The 23,868-nt window shown below is 38.4% G+C and overlaps 1 long non-coding RNA gene across 1 annotated transcript in view; it reads right to left on the bottom strand.

The window, feature by feature from the left end:
• The window catches only part of LOC109633985 (uncharacterized), a 43,386-nt gene extending 20,232 nt beyond the window's left edge, over nt 1-23,154 (bottom strand). The window contains exons 1-2 of the long non-coding RNA XR_002203028.2: nt 22,926-23,154; nt 19,796-19,891 (exon numbers count right to left, since the gene is read on the bottom strand). This is a non-coding gene — a long non-coding RNA (uncharacterized lncRNA). The remainder of the gene's footprint in view (nt 1-19,795; nt 19,892-22,925) is intronic.
• Between the last annotated feature and the right edge of the window lie 714 nt (nt 23,155-23,868).

The following is a 23,868-nucleotide window of genomic DNA, read 5'->3' as shown; positions in this document are numbered from 1 at the left end:
AACCGGCACTGCAGCAGGGAATCATACTCATCTCCTGTGGAGGATAAACATTATACATATTTATTCATTTTAAAGACCCGATCGATTTATCGGTTGGCTGATAATAAAAAGAGCCTTTCACAGACAAATTGAAATGAGTGTTTATGTTTGCTACTATGAAAAATTTTACAGAATAATCAAAGCAGAGAAAGGTTTTGGACAATGGAAATTGTGTCATATAGTTTAATAAGTTACATTCTGTTATTCATTTTAATATCTAACTTTAAGATGCTTAAATTTAATCAATGCAATGTTTAAAAAGATGTTTACAATTCAGAAAAGATGAGAATTTATGTTTAGATTTAAACATTTTAGTCTATTAAATCTTTATTTTCTTTAAGGTCTGAATATTTGCTTATATTGTTTTATTATAGTAAAGTTCGTAGTAAAATATCAACCCTAAAAAATATCAGGCTTACACTTTTGGTATGTAAAGGTTTGACAACATAACCTCAGGAATTATTTTATTACATTTTTAAAGTAATAGCCAATTTATATATCCATTATTGACTCCCTAATATTGGTATTGGCCTCCAAAAATCCATGTCGGATGATTCACAAATTAATTTATTTTCCTAATTTACATAAAAATGTTTCAGGTATTTAATCATGAATTTAGTGGATTAGCAATAAACAAACAATGTCAACATTTCAAGTAAATATCTGGTTAAGCAAAACACTGTAAAGATGAAAATTCAGTCGCAAAGACAGCACAGCTGTGAGACGCGGTGTCTTAGTCCAACAACACAAATGCAAACAGTGCTAATGTAATTTATGTGTTGTAGTTAACCTATCACCCTTATTTTATAAATGTAACATGATATATATCCTTCACTAAAAACAGTTTCGGAGTTTAGTGCAAGTGTTTGATTGATTAAAGTCAACAACAAAAATTGTTTAAGTTGTTGCTGTAACAGATGATTACTCAACATGGATTTTGGCTCTTGAGTGAAATCTGTTTCCATCCACGGGACAAGCAAACATTAACCACAGGAGCTTTTAAAATGTGGATAAAAGCCTGTAGATGTGGTTTATGCTAAAATCAGTGCTAATAGTAAACTCATACATGCTGGCATCAGAGCTCAAACAAACACCAGTGAGTTACAAACTGGAAGTGGTTTTCTATACCTGTACAACTATTGCACCCAAGACACCAAATCAACATTAATTTGTTCTTTATGTGCAGCACAACACACAGACATAAATGTTTTTTTTTAATCAGTATAATATCATTTAATTAAAAAATTCAGACTTTTAACTAAATTGCCTTTTATAGGCTGTAGTTCATAATTGCACCCAAAACCCAATGTAGACGTCCACTGGAACGATGCTGAGCTGCAACTTCTATGTTGGCTTACAAAAATATGTCTATTCCCTCTGTTCATTAAAACCGAATATATCACGCAGAGCCACAGCTAGGAATTCTGGGATCCTTGAAAGATTATTGCTCTGGGCCCCGCTTAATTAATTCATACACCCTACTTCGATTTTTATGGTCTCTCTCCAGCTGTGGGCCCGTAATATTATCCCCACCTTTCACCCTTCTCTATTTGCACTGGGAATGGATTGTAAATTGATGCTATCCTTAATTTCAATTAGGGAAATATTAACCATTTTGATTGTATGCACAATAAAAACAAAACCATAAAATAAATTGATAGAAATACCTGAACTTCTTTACAAACAAAAGTAAATGTTCAAGTTTCTTTATAGCATTAGTTTCCAGCCAACCAGAAAACAGAAAAGAAGGTATTTTGAATTATCCAAGTATACTTTGAATTCTTTGCATCCCTGTGTTTGACAGAAACATTGTGCTGTGTCATATTTTGGAAATTTAAGATTATGTAACATTTGAGTGAAAGCATGCCGACATCAATACAATTCAGCATCATGAACTTGAAGATCTCTTGGCTTGAGAACAAAGAACTGCTGCACAGCCTGAGGGCGGCTCAATGAACAGCTTTATTGTAGTTTTTTTTTTTTTTTAAGCTATAATATGTAGTCTGATCACCAGAAAATTATACTGGCTGCCCTCTCTGTGACCCTTTGGCATTTTTTCCACCATTTTTTTTGTAGAGGACCACATCAGTGTTACATCACAGGTTACAGGATGTGGAAAATCCTCCGTTGTTTCACATTATTGTGAAATTATAGACCAGCAATATCACAAGCAGAATAGCAAAACAGACGGTCACAACACGTGGACACAGTTCTGAAGCAAAGAGGACCAATTTAAATTGTTGTTCTGCCTTTGTTCAGTTTATGTTATTTACAACTTGAAACATATTCCTCCAGGAACCTGAAGAGTATGTTTAATAATACTCAGTTTTTACTCACAAGTTTAGCAAGTTTACATGAAACTGTTAACTGTTGCTTTTTTCTTAAATCATAAAGTAACAAGTTACCAGGAAACCAACACTAAAGATTTTCTGTTTGCTTTTCGAATGTGTATTGACATTGTAATGACACAATGTCAATACACAAGCCTAAGTGTAAAATATTGCATGTTTTTTACAGTGCAAGAAAATCAATGAAAAAAACAACCTGCAGATGTTGCAGACAGATCGACTCTAAAAAGCTCTTTAACTTTTAAAATGTGGGAAATATGCATTTTGTTGTGCTCATGTTTTAAGAATGAAGCTTAGAGAAGTTAAAATTGGTGTTGGTGTGTTCTGCGTAACTGCATTTGTAAAGTTAGTTTTTCAAAAATAAAGAAAATGTTATCCTTTGAGTCTTCTTCTTTGTCGAGCTTTAATGAGATTGAAACTACTTAAACATCCTTATTTTTGCCTTGTAGTTTAAAAACTGTTCCCTGATCTGTTTATGATTTTAGTGAAAACAACATAAGCTTATTTTACTTCAGTGTACATGAGATTTTTTGGTTTTCAATGTGTTCACCTCTCACTGTTTTTGCGAATGACTAAAATGTTAAAAGCGGTTAAAATAAAAGATAACAGAGTTGTTTAGACATTTAGTGCTTTTGTTCTCACACTGTAAATAGACTTTGTCCCTCTTTGTGTTATTTGCTTTGCCCCTGTCAGGCCCTTTGTTTGTTTCATAGTGCAGTTGTACAATGAGACTACATTAGTCACATGTGCATCAGTGGTCTCCTGTGGGACCATTGTTATGTAAATGCACATTAATGAACTTCCCTCAGAACGAGTGCACTGCCTCTGCAGTTGGAGATGTGTCAAGGAAACAGAGGACACTACCCCCCTTTCTTTAAATTCTACATTATTGATTTAACACAAATACAAACCTAGTGAATATCGATCACATTTACAAACTGGGCCCTTCATTGATTAATAGTGTATTCTACCCTAGATTCAACAAATGTTACAGACGAGTGGCAGAGAGAAGATAGATACTGAAGCTGCTTTCAGACATGCAGTCCTGCCATTGTCTGGAGGGGCTGCAAGTAAGAAGGCAAATGTCCAAGTCAGTAGAAGTTACTTACATGTGCTGGATGGAAAACTGAAAAAAAAAACAAGAATACAAATATCTCAGAATACAAATAGTTCATGTAGAAGATTGGAAAGACAATAAGATATGAGAGCTGTAAACAAAAACATGTGATTTCTAGTTTTACGTGATGCTCTACCTCCTGCGTGCTCGACCCCCCGACTGGATGGTCACTTTTAACTTTGCAGACATTTCCTTGTTGTTGTGAATGCATCTCCTGCTGCACTCTACATTTGTGAAAATCTGACCAGACCAGAAATATTCCGACATTTTCCAGAGTTTATGTGCAAAAAAGCCGTCTTCAGACTGAAACCTTGAGCTGAATGAGACTGAGAACCTTTCTGAAACTTTCCAGAAACTCATAAGCGACCTAGTTAAATTCAAATTGACAATATTTATTCTAATCAGTTAGAATATTAAATGCGCTAAATTGTTTTGTTTCGACACTCCGAACATTTTGAATTTCATCATGCTTCTACTTGTCGGACCTCTCAGCTGCCAGGCACCCTCACATAGTTTTGGTCATGCTAAATTCTGAGCTAATTAAAACAGTCGGGGACGCACAGAATGGTTTTCAACAAAATGACATATCTGCATAAGACAGGGGAGTGAATTTGCTTGAACGTCTGGAACAGGTAAATAAAAACCTTTGATTTCATTTCAGCTTGAGTGTTAACAAAAGAGACGTGGCTAAAGAAAGAAAATGGATATCAAAATGGAAATTTCCCAGGCTGTTTAATTGGATGGCCACTTTTACTTAACTTATCTTTGCAGCCCAACTCATTCACTGGAAGTGAGCATTTCCAATTAGAGTAAATGACTATTTCTTCTCGGTTCCAAAATATGTCTTTCACTGAGGTGTTTAGTTATGACAGCATGTAAACAAATAAGACACTTGGTGATGTCCTCTCCTCACCGGGTCTGTCAAACATGCTCGTAAACACTGATGCCACTCCACCAGGTTTATAAGACACATGTGTCATTCAGAATCACGGCCGTCTGCAACAGAAAACGCTGATAACATGAAACATACACTTATTTATAGCTCACACAAATGATCCTGGCACAAACAGCCACCCTGGAGATCATCTCTAAGTAAGTCAATAAGACATGAATCATGATGAACGACATTTTAAATGGCACGCTGTTACAATCTTAACAATATTGCAGGCTGAGTTAAGAACAAATGATTTCATCCTGTATAGCCGCAGAATAATGGAAAAAGGATTCTTACATTATTGCCCATTTTTTCCCTGGAAGCTACAGAGACTGACATTAATCCCAACTGTCTGTAAAATTGAAGCAATAAAAACCACAAGCAGTGGCATCAAATTTCGCTGCAGCGATGAGCCTCAAAAATATAGATCCACAGACAAACAATGATATACTTGATTGTTTCAGTTAAGATTCCTGGGCCCTCTGCTTTCCCTTTGTTGTACATGAGAGAGACATTACACCAATGGTGGAATATGACCTCATTTGCTGCAAAGAGGAAATTTAATTAACAGAGCAAACAGCATCTGCCAATATGCCTCCGTGGAGACTGCTGAGGATAAGAAATACCTTTCTCGAGAACCTGCAATACTGTCTTAAGACTGGACCAACAGTCGCAGACTTGGCACCGACACTGTGTGTGCCTCCTAATTCACAGATTTAAAACGCCATTAATGGAGATCAGTGAAAGGATAAACTGTACATAACATAATCGATTCACAAAAAAATAAGGTCATGAAAGCTGCACGGATAGATTTTAGAAAACGTGACCCAACATTGTGCGTCTGCGCTTCAGCAGCAGTGAAAAAAAGCTAATATCATTGCTTTTTTTGTCATAACTTGTAAAGCTGCTCACTTGCCTCCAATGCTGTTCTTTTCTGTGCTTGTTGTGCCAAAGTAAACCGCAAATCCTCAGAGGAACAATGTGTGTATTTTTTGTTTTTAATCCAATATAGTAGCCAAACTTACTTTAACACACATAGTAATGATAACTATATTCACACTAGTGCAGTCATTTCATGCACACATGAAGGGCAGATGGTTGAGAGCCAGTAAAAAAAACTGATTTCATGTTGGTTTGAGCGGTTTATTATTTTTTTTAAAGGTGAGTGCAGTGCTGCTGTCACTCAAACAGATGAGCAGGTCTTTTAAAGCTCCTGAAAATTGTTTCATTCTAAAATTAAATATTTATCACTAAATAAAGTGCATTTAAAGTTCAAGACTGAAAAACACAGTTAATCTGCCTTTTTTTTTACGATTTTCTGTGTTTGGTCAAATTTTGTTGATGGTGGAAAAACGAACCAACCGTCATGCGTGTGACATCATAATTTTCCACCTGAGCTCCACCCTCTTTAAAAGCAGGATACGTGATCTATTTCAGAGGAAGTTTTCGTTGTGTGTCTTGAAATCATATTTACATCCTGATCGAAATAAATCAATAAAAATCTCTCACCTGAAGCCATAGGGCTGCGAAAAGTTCATCCAATCACTTCACTCAGGATAAAATACTTCCAGAATCTAGCTACTTTTGCTGCATCGCCAGATTTCTTGACAGAAAACATTTTGTTCATTGTCTTCAAGTAATTATAAACTAGTTTTCATAACTTTTTACGATAAACACAACATACAAATACAAGTTATTGCTCCCTGATGCTATTAAATGTTCAATGAGGACAGAAACTTTGTAAATGTGGCATAATATCTGTAGCCTATTAGCTGTGATGGGTTGGTGAACACACAAAATGCTTATGTATCAACATTAACAATAATTCCATTAGAAATGTGAATTAAGCTCAACATTACTTGTTCAGAAAATAAAGATATAGCCTTTAAGAAAGGTTTGGCTGAAGAACCAGAGACATAGAAATGTTCTTTCTGTCTGGCTAATTGGACGGCTACATTTTCTTTCAATACATTTAAGTAAAGTGAGCATATGCAGTGAATTTCAGACAGGTTTATGTTTGATTGAATTAATGCACCACCTTTACCAATAACTATAGGCTCTGTCTGGACCTTCCACTGCCTTTACAACCTGCTAACATCCCTTAACGTGTGTGAAAACAACACCTTCATATGCCAAGCAGAAATATAGAGGTGGTGCTCCAAGTGGCCCATTCATGGTTATGATTATTATTCCTCTTTGTGCTCTGCCTGAGACTTACAACACTTCACTGGCGTCCTGATGGTTGAGTGGACTGATTTGTTTGCCCAGGGAATTGTCCATGTGCCGTTTAGAACTAATAAAATACCAGAGGAGCCTGGGCCACATCATCTCCTGTCAGAATAAAAAAGAAGCAATGGATACCCCCGCTAAATGTCACTATATCTGTGTTTTTTTCTCAATTCTTAATCTTTATTAGCATAATTGGTTTCTGAGATATTAAATTCACAGCTAAAGTGAGCGGCATCTGAATTTCAGTAAACAATTTTAAGCCTAATTTGGTATGAGACATGACTGGCCCAGTGGCAGTGTGCAACTCCAATTATGATAAGGATTAAGCACATGCAATCAAAAGATAGAACAAGATAATGTGCAAAGATACATTTGGCAGGAAAGCAATTAATTGGAGAAGCATGACACCACTACCTGCAAAAGATGAGGCAGAAGATGATGTTTCAACACTTCAACATTATTAATGGCAAAGACTACAGATTCCTCCCTGTTCCTGTGAAATGGTCGCAGGAAAGTCCCGTCCGTATGATTTGGAGTGGCCAGACGGAGCTGTCAGGGAGTCCACTGCGTTCGGTGGTCGCTGTCTGTGCCTAGTGAACCCAGGAGGCAGAGAATGACTGAGTTCACAAGTTGATTAATGAGCGTGCTGCCACCAGTTGTCAAAATCTGACACTGATTATGAAGCCTCAACCCTTTTTTCATGAGGCAAATATACACTGCTATGTCCTTTTATGAATCAATTTAGTGCAGGGATTGATACAGAGTGGATGTGAACACACATTTAAGGAAATTTATGCCGTCGGGCAGCTAAGGCAAAGAAAATAGATCAGGAGGTTTTGCAGAATTGGCTGATGTGGACAAATCAAACTCTGAATTTGACAGGATGACTTCTGGAGGAATTTTAGTGGCAGATGTTTGCAGGAGAAATGGTTTCAGAGTAGAAGCAGTGATGATAACATATGTCGAGAGTGTTTGGCTGCTGACTGTCCAACTGTTAGCAGTGATGATGAGATTAATTAGGAGTGGGATGGCTACTGAGGGAGAGATGAAGCTGTCATTATACAGTAGGTGTTGAATAATGATGACTGCCTCGTCTTTATCCTCAGCGCGACCGTCTCCACCGCGCTTTTAACTCTGACCCAATTAATACCCCAGGTAAACAGGCTCCTGCTGCGGTCACATGCTTACCCCCCCCCCCCCCCCCCCCATGAGAGTACCAGTGAAATGAAGCTGTACATTTTATCTGTGCATCATGGTTGGAAAGTCAACTTGACAGAACGCGGGGCACTTGATAAACAGTCTATCTAGGGCACACACTGTATAGCAGGTCTCTCATGGGGGGTAGATAAAACCCAAGACATTACCGAGAAACCCAAAGCAAATTATCCTGACATGGATGAAACAATAGCAAATTGGACAAATGATATAATTTGAGTCATATAGGCCCCAGCAGAGTCTGGTTGTTTCTTGCACTCAGAGGGATTTGGAAACAAGAATAGTGTTTGATGGTAAAGGTCAGGAAACAAAGGTTGCTCCCTGCATTGGTTCCATAGTGGGAAGACACCACGTCCCTGTGAAACACCCCCACCACCAAATATATTCATTATTTTGTTCCTGTTTTGTGATGTGCCTCATATAAGAGGAATACTGTTTTCATTAAACACGAGTGTTTCCACTTGGTCTTTGCTCAAAATACAAAGAGATTTGGAGGATTGTCAAAGGTGCCAACCAGGAGTTTGATCTGTCTCATTTTTCTACACACTATAAATCATTTTTGTACATCACTGATGCCCAGCAATGCTCCTCACCAGTGCTGCTACTTGATACCTTTACTGTCACGTAGCTACAAGAAACACATCCGATATCACATCATGAAAGATCAATTCACGGTACACCTTCTGATTCGAAACATGGTGCTGCTTCCAGCTAATTAGACTTGATTAATCACGAGGGAATGGAGACGTAAATGTGACTTTCCGCTTAAAAATCAATTACGTCTTCTTTCCAGAGTCAGAGGAACAAATGTGTTAAATAAGTTCAAGGGGACAAACGTCTCTACGGGATATAAAATTCCTCAACTGGTGTATGGATGTCTCCTCGGTAAGGAGGTGGTAGGTTGGGGAAATCTTAGTCTAGACTGAGTGTGCACTTTTCAGCAGGAGGGAGCCTCAGTGGGTCATTAATCACCCGCCACTGACACTGAGAACCTTCTGCCCCTCATAAGGGCAAAATAACCTCTAACAATGAGAGGAACTAAGTGGCCAGAGACAATGGTATATTGCGTGCTAGTTTATGTTCCTCTCATAAGCAGCGCAGCCAGCCTCAGAAGATGGAGGAGCCATTCGTCGCAGCTCCCTGACTGTATACAGCAGCAGGGAGGAACATTACATGGTCAGCCTCAGTGAAGCGGCCTTAAGATTTGAAGCGCATGGTGGAATGTGTTGTCGTTTCTCACAATGAAACTGACCCTCAGTGGCATCATTACATTGTTACATCGTTATGTTCACATTTTGATTTGAAAAAAACAAAACAAAAAACAAGGCTTGAGATATTGCAGCAAAAACTTTTGAGTCTAATGGAGCAAAAATATAAAAATATTAAGTTTCAGGTAAAGCCAGTAACCATTCACCATTTCAAACATAGAATGTATATAAAGATGGACGACAAGACAGTAAAACTAAAGTGCCTTGATTGCCACCTGGTGGCTGGCTGCACGATAGGTCATAAATTCCACCATCTCCGTGTTGGTTGATGGGACATGGAACAAAAAAAAAGAGACTGACTTGTGATTGGTCGATAACGTGTATCAATAGGACCTCAATACCAGGGCTCCATCCACTACACTGCAGACTCCAAATGTACAAGATGGAAGCGTTTGTATCCGGGACATTTTGGCTTAAGTTCTGCATAGTGGGATGAAGTGGAGACGCGTTGGCCAGCTTTATTTACAGTGTTTGATTTCAAAAATCACACCTGTCTTTTTTTTATGTGAAAAAGTATCTAAATCCTTTATTTAATTACTATCATTTATACAAATACACTATTACAATTAACAATTTCTTCCTTAAATCATATCAAATAATGATGTATAAAAAATGCAAAAGTGCTTGTTTGCAGCGATGCACAAACAGAAAATTGTCAATTGAGTTTCAGCTCATTGTTCAGCTGGCCGTCCCACCACTTTAGTGTTTCTGTGTATTCTCAATGCTCTCATACTGCAGGTTTTGGCAGCAAGCAGCTGCTACAAGCAAGCTCTAAAAACCCACTGTACGCTACCTGCTCAGCAACAAAGGGCAGACTGACACAGTTAACCACCAGCTGGTGAACATAGTGGAGCATTTAGCAGGTAAAGAGCCACACATTTCCCTCAGGCCTTGGTAGAGACCAAAGACAGAGGTAAAAGAGAATGAATTTTCAACGTATCAGGTGGAGATGCATGTATGACTATGATTATATCATGTATCTACGTAGTTAGTTGCTCCTATGTTTTGCATGTAAAAACTTAATATTGTAAATGTGGATACTGAATACCTGATATACTGATACCACTCCCATGTCTGTACAATAGAGCAGCTGGTTAGCTTCGCTTAGCACAGAGACTTGAAATGGGTGGGTAGTGTTAGCATTCTTCTATTTATCATTTCTTTCACCAGGTCTGTATAAGTGACAGCACACAACTGTCAACAGGAAATAAAAGGTCTTAGTTTGCTTTGGTCCCTAAATCATGTCGTCAGTATCATCAACCTGCAGATTTCCAGTGACAATAAACGTTGGTGTAGAAATGAAAGATTTGCTGGAGCAGGATACCAGAAAGATGCTACAGTGAAATAGTGTAAAAGCTTATTTGATTATTAAGGCTCAAACACATAGTTACACATATCCTCAAATCAATTTGTTCATGACCAGCAGGGGAAACATGTATCTCATCTAACATTTGGTCATTTATGAAATCTTAAATTCGTTAAGATGTTCTTTAGTTGCTTATGATTTTATATTTGTACATATTGTTATCTTGTATTCATATGCCACAGGAATCTGGCAACCGAGACCATGAGTGCTTAAAAAAATAAATAAATACGAAATGGGACCTTCAGCTATAACGCACATTTGCATCCCAGATCTTATGAAGGCCTGAAGCTGATTGATTAATAGAGACAGAGCATGCCAAGACATATCAGGGCCCCTGTGCAGGTTAAGTGGTGCTAAGATTGTTTTATATAGTCTGTGATTAGAGGATGAGGAAGGAGAGTCTGATCCCTCAGACTTGCTGACCCCCTAATCACAGGGATCTTTCGATCCAACCTGGCCCAGCAACTTCAATCAGACACACTCCTGCGAGTTTGAAACTGGCAGCAGGGAACAGGAAATAACTAATGGGGGAAGGAGGATTGTATTTTCAGATCAGATAATCATAGCAATACACCTACAGGTATGTTTTTTGCTGAGTCCATTATTGCCGCTATATTTAGGAGGTCGAATTCTGAAACACTCAAATACAATAAAGTCCTCTAACCTGACAACCATATACATGGAGGTCAATCATCTCAAACTCTGATATCCTTTTCTTTAAGCAGCAGGTGTACTGCACCTTTCTATTCATGGTTACAATAAGAAACATGTAGTCAGGTTTCTGGAGTGGTAAGAGTTTAGAAAAAGATTGTGGCTTGAGATAAAATAAGAAATTACTTAAGGTTTGGGGACCACTGTCGTCACGGTTACAGTAATAGACATACCTTTAAGGTTGTGGAACAGTCATGGATGGAAGGAACAACACTGATCTGCTTCACAATCTCCTGTGTGAAATCATGTGTTTTGTGGAGCTATATTTTCACCTAAACCTTCTCCTGATGTTGACTCTGTTGCTCTATTTACAACAACCTGACTTCCTCCTTTGCTCCCATTGTAAAATGTAGTATACGTGTCGACAACCGATGCCTTTATTCCTTTTCTTTTTTCACATAGGATGAGCACAACCTCTCAAAGTCTTACAAAAATAAACAAGCATTATTAGTCAGGGTGACTAGTAACTAGCTTTAACAACTACAATATAAATCTGAGATATTATGAGATGATCTACAGTCAGGATTAGAAATGAACAAAACAAGTCCTCTGGAATGTTTAGAGGAAGTATAGCAGTATAGCAAAAAACACTTGCATTACCTGAAAATAAAACTGAAATGTAGTTATTAAGTTACTGTACACAATGTCCGTGCTGAATATGACAACTGTTTTAATTTAAAGGTGTAGTGTGTAGAGTTTAGTGACATCTAGTGGTGAAGTTGCATGTTGCAGCCCTCACCTCACTCTCCCCCTTCCAAATATGAAAGAGAACCTGTAGTAGATTTCACTTGTCATAAAAACTCAAAATATTTCTAGTTTGTCTAGTCTGGACTACTGCAAAAAACATGGCAGCCTCCATAGAGAGGACTCGCTCCAGATGTGAATATAAAGTATTTAAATATAAAGGGCCTATTCTAGGGTGAAGAAAACAACTATTACAGTACAGTTCGGTTGGAACGCACTGGTGAAAACATCACTTTGATTATTTTAAATTCAGTTTCTGCCAATAAATCCCTTTCATCTAAATCCTACACCCTGAACCTTTAAAGAAACCAAAGTAACACATAAACATAGATACTAAATCAGAACACAAAACAGAGACACTATGGTAAATGGCTGTGTCTATATTGCGCTTTTCTAGACTGTAAAATACTTATTCAATACAAAATAAGTTTCATTCGCGCCATTCAAATGATGATGCAGTATCAGGAGCAGTCAGGAGTTCAGTGCCTTACTCGAAGACAATTTGAGACACTAGAACTATAAAAACAACTGTGAACACTTTTCACATGTTCACTGTCGCACTGCACATATTCCTGTAACATAAGCGTTTACTGTTTGGGTAAAACAATCACACTGTCTAATAAAAATCGCTGTAGCCGTGACAGAAGATATAAAACTTCTGGGAGTTCGCTAATCGCTCTTCAAGGAGTGATCCTGCTGGCTGTTATTATTTTCTGTGGCATTTGCAGTGTCAGTGAAATCCTGCAAGTCTCAGTGATTAATACACACTCTGTGAACTACTAAGTGATTTCAAAGAAATAATAAAATCATAGCATGACCTCAAGATATTGGTAAAATGTTATTTACATGCGATAGTTGATCAGTGAATCAGGCTCCAAGGTTTTTCTGTAATTCGCCCGGTGCAAAAAAAACTCTCCGGAGTGCAACATAATTATCTACATCATCAAAAGCAATTATGGATGCATAAATTGAATGCATGTCTACATCCCCATTGTCCCCTGCATATTTGTCCCTAGCACAGATAACAGAGCATTAACATCACAATGGAGGGGGAATAATGGAGTTGCCCAGCTGGGGTTAAGGGGACATGACAATAAGTGTGACAAGCCTCAGTCAGATGCATGGACCCAGCATAACAAAAAAGAAAAAAAAACTTTTCATTCCATTCAAATGTGGGTGTGTAGAGTCAAATGAATCACAGACATCGTGGCTTCATGAACTGCCATGCTCAACTTTAACTTAATATCAATGTAAAAGACTAACAGTATTCAAACTGTCTGTGTTTTACACCTTGACAAGCAATGATAATAATAATTTAAAAAAATATATAACTTTTACTTTTAACTTTTACTGAACATTATTTAATTCACTCACATTTTTATTTAGCTATTTTAGCTATACCTATATGTTAGATATCAATGTGCAATATTATTACAACAAGTTTGGAAACACTCATATTTTGGTAGATGCTCTGGCATGATTTGCTTCTGTCTACTTGCTGCTGTGTTTAGACTAGCGTCATGATTTCATTATTCACCCTGTCTGCAAGAAACAATCCACTGCACACACACAAAAACTGTTATTTTGCACTGGAGGGACACAGATATGCCAAACGCAGCCACTGCTTGCAAGTTGAATGAGCGACATATTCAATAATTTGATAACAGTAAAGCACCAGTAACTGCTTTTGTTATTAAACAGAATTATTTTTTAGCCCCTTGAGAATCTCAGAAATAATGTTCTGCTTTTTTTTATTTTTTTTTTTAATCAGAGGACCGAATTCCTCCATGGACCTTTAAAAGAAAGAGTCCCAAACTGACTGCTTTCAGACCAACTACAATTGATGGGCATGTAAATATTCAGACATGCTCCAGCGACTTTGATTCAACTGTCTAATTATTTGTCAGTAGAAAACTTCAGGCCGATTCTTCAATGTTTTTTCTGCACGGATGAAAAAGTCAAATGATCAACAGAAGAGAAAAGCATCACTTTAGAAATGATTAATATTTGAGCTTGGCGTTCAGATGTTGTTAGACAGTGAAAACACCTCATGCAATGACGGACTGTCAAACAGCAGCTCATCCCCTGATCTAACATCCTCATCCTCAATCAACAAGGAGTGATAAATGTCTCCAAACGCTCGATCCACGTTATTATCGCAGGCCGCTGCAGAGACTCATTCTGAGCTGCCGTCAGCTCACGGGGCCTTCTTCTGCTCAGCTGAGACACTCCGAGAATCCCTGGCAGCTCATATATCAAGGGAGATCCTCACAGCAGCGCTCCTCTTCCTTTTTCAATGCACAGGGTAAGTATTTTAATTAGTTGGCTAATTGTCTAAGTAATTGGAAGACAACTTAGCTCAAAGAGTAATCAATCTCTACAGGGCTGTGTTCTATCACATCAAAGCATCTGTAATTAACACTGCAAACCATGGGATGGTCTTTGACTGAGCTCGATAGCGTGGGGGCGTATGATCACAGATAACACCGAGGTGGAGGAGACGGATCTGGGAGGCTTCCAGTGAGCATGGAGAGGTGTTATCATTTAGAAGCAACCAGACGCAGACCCAAACACTTATGAAGCCAGAGACAGTCAAGACCCTCGAACGCTGGCTGTGATGCAAGAGTTGCGCTGTGTAAACAATAGCCAGGTAAAGCCACTGGTTATTAAATCATGTGTGTGTCTGTGTGTGTGTCTGTGTGTGTTTCTTTGTGTGTGTGTGTCTTGCACAATTCTGAGCCGCTTTTTCTTCTAAATCCTTGAAAACCACACTTTTATTATCAATAACGAGAAAAAACAATTTCATGTGAGTGTCTCACTGCGAACCTCTAACGTTCAAATGTGAATCTTCCCCTTAAATTTCCCCAAAGAATATCTGTTAGCTTGATTTTGACAACACAATTGGCAATTCATTAAATGTTTTCATATACCGAGTATCAATTTCACTTTGCAGAAAGGCTCGCGCCAGGCATTAAAAAAATTATACGTTTGGGATGAACAAGACTAATCATGTCTCAGATTCATCCATTGGAGGCCCCTTAATTTCCCCATTGTAGAAAACAAGATGTATAATGAACAATTATACATAAAGTCAATTTCAGTGTTGTGCAGAAGACTTAATTAAAATTACTAATGAAAAAAAGGACTGCTTACACTGTGGAAGTTTGCTCATCAATTTCAAAATTAGTAAATGCTTTGTCTTCATGGGCTCTAATGAAAATGACCTGAGTGGCGACACACTTCATTTTTTGTTTACAAACAATCATTTTGAATAGAATTAGTAACCACAAACCCGTCTTGTTATTCATTCGGAAAAGAATAAGGTATAATTGTCCAAACTGCGGAAGGAAATGGCAGCTTAACATCCCCGTTATTCTGGGACACATTGTATCACATTATCAATTAACAAGTGTATTCAAACGCGCAGGAATGAGCGTCATGCTTGTGGCAGCAGCCTAAAAAAGGATAATTATGATGAAACATCCAGAGGAGAGCAGTCACTGGAAGACATGATATTCCCTGAAGTGATTCCCCCTCCCCCCTCCAGCCCCGCCGCAAGGCACAATCCACACAGTGGCACTGACAGATTGACAAATAAGGTTAATAAGTACTTTCCACCTCTCCTAAAGGCTAATCAAATATTAATCCTTGAGGTGTGGTCAGCAGGAAGAAAAAAAACAACAACAAACATTTGGTGGAGGGGAATTGATCGAATTGATTCTCTCTCGTAATGCTCAGGGCCAGAGAAGAAGAAGAAGAAGAAGACGGATAAGAGGGAGAAAAGGAGGAGATGTTGAGCTGGAACTGTACGAATTCATTTCAGGCCAAGAACGGACAAATATTTGGATATAAGCGCTTAAAGCAATTTCAATTTTTAATCCATCTTCTCATATCCGCCAAATGCTCATAGCGTTGTGGCCGTCTGCGGCTCGTCACCCTCCCCAACCAACAGACCAAAAACAATCGTTTTTCATGTGATCCTCTGCCTTTTAACCCAAATGAACCATTCATGAAAACAGAAAAGCAGAGAAAACACATGACAAGGTAAATATACAAATAGATATGATCTCTATAAACGCCACCTTTTGCACACAGGGGGGGGGGGGGGCAAAAAAATTCAGCATTTAAACAAACTACTGGTGACATGTTTGAATTTTACACAAATCCCACCTACCTGCCCCCCCTAAGAGTTTTCACTAATCGGAAGCCTCGGGACATCTCGGAGTCTGGTGGACCATGTGAGAGGAGCCACACACTCGTGTACTGATAGGGCAAAATTGGATCCAGTGAGAATGCAAAGGAGCTTATCAACCAACACTTCCAGGCAGTGCTCTCTGCAAGAGCATATGTCAACATCATTTATTAGATGTGGCCAAGGACTAAATTATGTATGATCACAAAATGAAAAAAAAAAAAGGGAGCGAAGGGTGGGAGAAAAATAGGATCACACGCAGCAGGTGGATAGAATAATATTTGGAGAGAATATGAAATTATTAATGGAGGCCCTTAAGGGAGAATATTTGTTAACATTAACCGGTGAGTCATTTGTATTGGTTTGAGTGTATAATTAATCATATCGGACATTTCAGGAGACTTAAGTGAATCTTTTATTTGCTCCCCGGTTTCCAGAGGAGTGATCCATAATATTACTGTCACATAGAGTATTTCTATATTAATGTTTACTCACACAACAAGCAGCAAATCAGACATTCTCAAATTGCATCCAGTAAATTGTAAAAACTCAAAGTGGGATTCAAAAAACCTGCATTTCCGTCACTCCAGCCAAACATATACTAAGTAGCTTTAATATTGCCAGATGAGCAATCTCTCAAGCAAAATACTCTTCAGAGATAGTGTGTAATTGACTCCACATCTAACAGTATGGAACAAATCCCACTAGCAGAGGGAGTTGACAAATTGCATTAAAAACACTCAATTGGGCCAGGATTGGATAGAAGCTCATGTTCCTCCTTATCCCATTAAACATGAAACAGTTTAATCTCTCAAACTTGCTGACATGTGTGCAAACGCTCATGCAGCCTGCATTCAGTTGGTAGCAGAATATCAAGGTACAACAACACAGCCTCTGAACTAACTGTGCACTCCAGTGTGTGTGTGTGTGTGTGTGTGTGTGTGTGTGTGTGTGTGTGTGTGTGTGTGTGTGTGTGTGTGTGTGTGTGTGTGAAACACGTGTATACAAGAGCAGACTCAACATGGAAATAGCATTATTTTAATCTTCAATTACAACATTGTTTAATGGCGGAGCGACGGCAGAGCTGCAGACATGCGTATCATTTGTTTCGGGCTGCTTAAAGCGGGCGATGTTCAAGAGACTCAAACTGTCAAATCATCCAAGTTTCTTCTTCAATGGCTTACCCGATTTGAACATGTTCCGCTTCTTTTCATGACATGTAAACAGGTTTTGACATGGGTCTAGTTAAATGTGTAAGACATGCTGTAAAAAAATATGCCTGCGTGGAAAAAAAATTTTTTTTTTTTAAAAAGGCCCAAACCTGTCAACATAGAGTACCTGCTTTAAATCTGTTCCCCCATTTCAGGCAATCTGTGGGAACCAGGCCTGTGGAGTCTAATCCTGTTTTCATCCGTGCTCCCCCCTCTCCGACAGCCCCCCTCATCTGTATCACACTTTCAATTCCACTTGCTGGTCCCTTTGTGCGATTTCCATTTGATCTCGCGTTTAAAATTCAAAATCTATTCAAGGTTTTTTAGTTGGATTCACGCTTTCGCCATGAAGCCCTATTTATGTTCTAGATTTGGAATTGCAAATCACGGGTGTGTGATTTAAGGGGGAATGGAAGTCCAAAATTCCCTGGCATCACCTTTTATGATTCTGTAGGTTTAAAATGTTAACAAGGGTGTTTTAGCAAGCTGATTTGTGCAGTATCAGACTGTCTCTGGCTGTGTGTGTGTGTGAGAGAGTGTGTGTGTGTGTGTGTGTGTGTGTGTGTGTATTCTACTACAATAATGGTGGTAAACTCTCATTTACTAAGTCTGACCGTCTGTGGCACGATTGTTGGTTTCGATTCTGACGTCTAGACACACCTAGCGACCTTCGTCTCTGAGGCACCTCCCATACTGATGCTGACAATGCTCTTGACTTTGTTTGTATAAAATATTTAACATGTTTCATTTTAACAACAGATCTTATTTCAAATCTTATAACTTTATACAAGGTTTGAAAAAAACATTTTCCCAAGCAATTATTTGTTTATTTCACATTATTTTTATCTTATTGTCATATTTATCAACCTTTATATAAAATTTATATGCTGACATATTAAGGTTTTAGGTAAGAATAATTTTTTTTGTACCTGCACTTTTGTTTATTATTATCTATTTATATGTTGTTTCTGAATAGTTACTTTTCAAGTACCATTTCAATTGTCCGTAGCCGTTTTGAAGCGCTGCGTAACATCTTTTCATTTTTAATAAACATTGGAGCAATATCTGTAGGTAAACAGATTTTTCCAGATTAAAGAAACTTATGGGAACATACTGGTGCACCATCACTAATGCACCACCGCTCTTTAAACAACCCAGAGCTCTGAGGTGACTGAACAATGATCACACTTGTCACTGAGATGTTCTGCCTGATCATCGCTGTCTCCAAACTCCAAACAAGCTGTAGGATTTGCAAAACTGAATGACAGCGATGAAACAAAATCACCAAGATCACCAGATGTGAGTATAAATACACAATAACTCCGATGCTCTGTGCAGAAATAACCTTTTCATTTCAAACAGTGTGCTGCTAAATGTCAGCATGAATTGAGTTGTTGCAGAAGAGAAACATCTTCATGTACAATAATCTTGGATTCTTTTATGAAAAGTATAAAAAGCCTCCAGCATATATTCATATCTGTGCCTGCAGTGCACGATCCCTGCACGGTTTCCCTGCTACAGTAACATTATGGTTTAAAAACACCTCAAAAGAATTAGCATCCAGGAAATCATGCACTTTGCATTGATTTTCCCTCAGACTTAACTCTGCCTTTATTGTGATACCAACGGTAAAATATCAATATCAACCAAATTAATAACTTCCCCCTGAGAGAGATCTCAGACTGTGCAGTGCTTGTATCTATTCAGAGGAAGAAGTAGCAGGGGGAAAAAAGAACAAACTTTGGTTCTATTGAATCCCTATGAACAATTTATACAAAGAAATTTAATATTGCTGCAGACTCTCGTCTGCTTTGCAAATAAATGGTTACTTCTGCGCTCAGATATGACTTTAAAGAGCACATCATAAAGAATCCACATTTGGACTGATTCATATTCCTCAATCGCCAACGTTAACATTAAAAAGAGATACACATGGTTGTTGTTTTTTTCTGCAAATGTCAAGGCGTAATAAATAACTGAATATTTTCATGTGAGTGTTTTCGGCTCGGCGGTGCGTTCCCCATCTGAGGCGTGAGCTGCAGTAAGTCCACGTGAGCCTTTGATGATCACTCTGGGCGTCGTGTTTGTTTGGTATAAGTTGTGATTGATAATAGCATTACGGCGGGGCAGTATATCTGCTTATCAAAGAACATTATTGCCCCACTTGATGCCCAGTCAGGGATTTAGGTGAGCATTGTGAACTCAAGCCACAACAAACCCCACTTCCTGTGATTATCTGACACAAGGTGCTGACGGGTGCTCGTCTGTTGACATTTCTGTTGATATTGGCGGTGTAAAGGACAGCAGCGGCGGAGACTTACAGCGCTCGCACAGGACTTACACACTTGTATTTTCCTCTTTGTCCGCCCTTGTTGTGGGACTTAGCGTATCATTGGTGGTTGAATGAGCTGTGGCACTGACCTGTGGTGACGGACCGGGTATCATACATCAGGGGGCTGTTTTCTCTCTGTCATCACAGTTGTGTGTGTGGTCAGGCCTGCGTGGAACCTGGAACAGCTGAAACATCACAAATGCAAAATGTAAAAGCCCCGATGTAGAGCAGCATGACAAAAAGAAGTATGTGAAATGGATAGAGGGTCACAGTGTCATTGCTTTTTTTTTTATGTGGCAGCCTGATCCTAACCTGATTGGTCTCTGTTAGAAGTTATTATTAAAATAACACAGACCCTACTTACCATAAAATAACAGGTGAGGTTAATGGCAAATGATTTGTTGCATTAAAACCACAGTCATTGCCTCAATCTCCCTTTTTTCTGCCCTAATGGATTTTATTTTACTGAATATTCTCTGGAAGCATCCATAATTCTGTACGAAAGCAGATCTATTTTTCATGAATACAAAGTAATATTAAAAGCAACAACTTAACAGACTATGAATTAATAATTTTGTATTAGCGAAACATGAAAAATGCACAATTAGGAAACGTTTTTTCACAGCTTCCTGTGCGGTGGCGACGGAAATTATAAAGTGTTTCATAGAAAACATCCAAACACATCTTTGGCTGTTTATATCCTCCTGTAACAGATATTATATGGTGTGTATTGGAAACACTGTAAGTGTCAATATCATATATGAAATATGAAGCTTAGGAAAATGCAAACATGGTATTTGATTTAATGTAATCCCTCAAATCTCCAGAGAAATGGATAAAATCCTTATATTAATTAGAACTAATTACACCTTGCTGTGAAATTCAACACTTAATGGACAAATCTTACAATGTTCCATGTTTTTGTAATAACATTAAAACACACAAAAAGGAAATATGAAACATGAAACATGACATTAATAAATTAACCCAAGTAAATGTTTTCACCCTGTCTGCCATTTTGAAAGGCCTTTAAAATATTGGGCATTCAAAACATCTGACCAGTTTTGTGTAGTTTTTGGAGGCTTAGTATAATCATTTTTATGAGATTTGTTGGTTGACAAAAGGAAGAAAGTAAATATAACCAGCCTACAACTTAATTCACATATAACGTGCAATATCTATCTAATTTTCAACAGTTTAAAAGCAGAGGTGGGTTAGATAACACAGAAAAGATGATTCCTTGCAGATAACGGACAACAGACGTAACACGGCGTTAAAGACACATCAAGACAAAACAAACAAGAGAGGGAGACTCATCTGAGATGAGGCACAGCGCATTAAGTGACAACAACATAGAGGAAGGTGAAGAATCAACCAACATCTCTGACAAAGAAGCAGAGCAACAAAACATTTCCCATCTCTGACCCTACGTTTACCACCTCTGGCTAAAAGCACATATTTGGCTTTAAACACAAGCCGTCTGAAAAGTGCACTGTCCAATGACAGAGACTAACTGACACACAGTGCATGGGTCTTTATTGAATCAGCAGGATCCACACCAGCTGCTGTGGGTGTCATATCATTTGGTCCTCCAAAGCCTCTGTAGTTTTTTGATAAAACACCTATCTTGGCACATTTCCAACTGTTAAAAATCCTTGTCCGATCTGTAGATCATGTACAAATTCATACTTTGATAGCTGCGTTTTATATAAGTCCGTGACCAAGCTTTTCTACCCTGAAGCACAAACAGTAATGGCTGTAGCACTGGCTTTTCCCATGACATTTAGAGGTTAATTTGCACTGGTTTCATGGTCGTTTATCAGTGGAAGGTTTAGAAATTAGCATTCACCACGCTTTTTATTGACAGAAGTGTTTAATAACCCATCAAATCAAACAGGATGGTGAGCCAGCTCCATTCAAACTGCAGAAAGTCCACAGAGGACTGTGTGATGACTGAGCTCATGATTCTGAAGCCTGGGAGTAGGTGTGACTTTAAATCGTCCTGAGCTTTAGAAAGGATTGGTGTCAGTGAAGGTTTCGTGGTAAATGTTCTGCAGGAAGTGATGCCTGATGTCGGGCTAAATCGTGTGCAGGCAAACCTGCAGGAGCTGCTCTGATCCAGGTGGACCTGGTCAGTTTAGTGGAGATAGATGAGGGAAGAGGAAGCTTCTTGTTCTCACCACAGATTTCCTTTTATTCTGACACATTTACAGCCACGCTCAATCTGTTATATCCAGGGGTGAAAGTAAGCCGGTGCGCTCCGGTACTCCGTAGGCTACCACTAAAAGATTCAGTGCCGCTGTCGAGCCAGAAAGCGATCGTCCACCAGAAACTGATTGCCGCTCAGTGGAAAACAGACTTTTACGAGTTGTATTGCTGCCTTCAATATATATATAAAGTGGTAAAAAGAAAGGACTAGATAGGTTACAATCTAGGACATGAGGCAAAACATTGCAGTCATAGCTGCAAATTAAATGATTGATTATCTCTATATATAACACAACAGTAAATCATGGTTATTACTAGTTACTAGTTTCCCATTATTAAAAACAGCATATTAGACATGGGCTAGATGTACCTTTATGATTACCAGGGACATAAAGTTAAGTGTGTGTACACAGCACACAAGCAGCTGTAGACGTATATAATCTGGACTATACAGCTTTAATACATGCATTTCGTAAGGTTCTATTTCCAGGGCTGTGAAGTCGCTGTTCCAACTCTGTTGTGCTCATGTACTTTGAAGTAGGAATGCGGCAAAAGCATGAAACGCTCAGAACAAAATAAGTTGTATTTACATGTTTCCATCATTTAAACAACACCTTGACAACTCTGTCCAATATTTGCATAATAACAAAAGAGTTCAGTAGGGTGTTAGGTGCTTGTGAGGGATAGACATATTGATTGCAAATTCAAAAGCTACTGTTTGGAGCGGATTTTAAAATTATTTTAATTGGATTACAACTCACGCAGCAAAATGTTCAACAACTTTGCGAGTGGTTCGTGAGAATTTTTTCCTGACTATCACTCGAATGCATCAGTTTCTGGCTTCACTTTTTGGAAAAACACCTTCCCGCAAAACAGGGAGGAGGGAACAACAGCTAACAAGACATCCATACAGCACACACACACACACACTGCTAACATTTGGTCAACACAATCAACAGTTAGCTTTTGCTTATAAATCGTTTCACTGTGTTATTATTATCCAGTACATACCTGTGCTTTCAGATCCAGCCCTGTTGGTTTTAAGCTGGCAGTCGTTTGTTTTATTTTTTATTTCCCATGCATCTCCAAAGTAAAATGACTAAATAAGTTGTGCTAGATGCTCATTTCCATTCCAATGACAACGAACAAGCTACATGACTTCCATGAGTTGTTCTGTAACTGGCATGACCATGTGCTCACCTTTACTTCCTTATCTTCTTCTTCTTTTACTGTTTTGTGGGGGTTGGCAACAACTTGCTGTAGCATTATCGCCCCCATCTGAACAGGAGTGTGTATTGCAACAATTATCAGCCGATACCACACTCCTCTGATGAATCCTGTTTTACCCCCCCAAAAAATATTGCCTTATAACCTACAAGGGAGAATTTAATTTAGATGTTATTTCAAACACAGAGCTTTGATGGGTGTGTTGGATTTATTGTTGCTTATTCTGACACATTACTGTTCTCATAACTTGTTTCAGAAGAAATATAAGGACGAACAAAGAAATGCTCGTTACCTTATTTGAATATGCACATTGTAAGATACATTATCAGACATCATCACCATCATCACTATCAGCTTTTTTTTGTGTGCCTAGTGTTTTGAAAATCACAGACTTGTTAACTATTCCAACATGTTGATTAATTCAGTTGTACTTTTCTTCTAATTTGAAACCAAACACACATTTTTTGAAACAAATATTTTGAAAGTTTGAAGGTGTTTCTCGTGTCTTTGTACACCATACAGGAGTTTGTGTGTGTTCAGGGATGCATGAAGCTGAGTTTGGGAAGAATATATGAAGGTTTGATGTAGTGGCAACAAAAACTACGTTCACCCCTGATTATTCTTTTTTAACCAACAGAGCATATTTGCATATAGGACAACATCTAAGACTCACAGTGTTCCTCCCCACTTCCATTCAAGTACCCAAACTTTGTCCCATTCTGTTGAG

This window comes from Paralichthys olivaceus, chromosome 5 (assembly GCF_024713975.1).
Source record: "Paralichthys olivaceus isolate ysfri-2021 chromosome 5, ASM2471397v2, whole genome shotgun sequence".
Classification (NCBI taxonomy): Eukaryota; Metazoa; Chordata; class Actinopteri; order Pleuronectiformes; family Paralichthyidae; genus Paralichthys; species Paralichthys olivaceus.
This window is presented reverse-complemented; position numbering and strand designations above follow the sequence as displayed.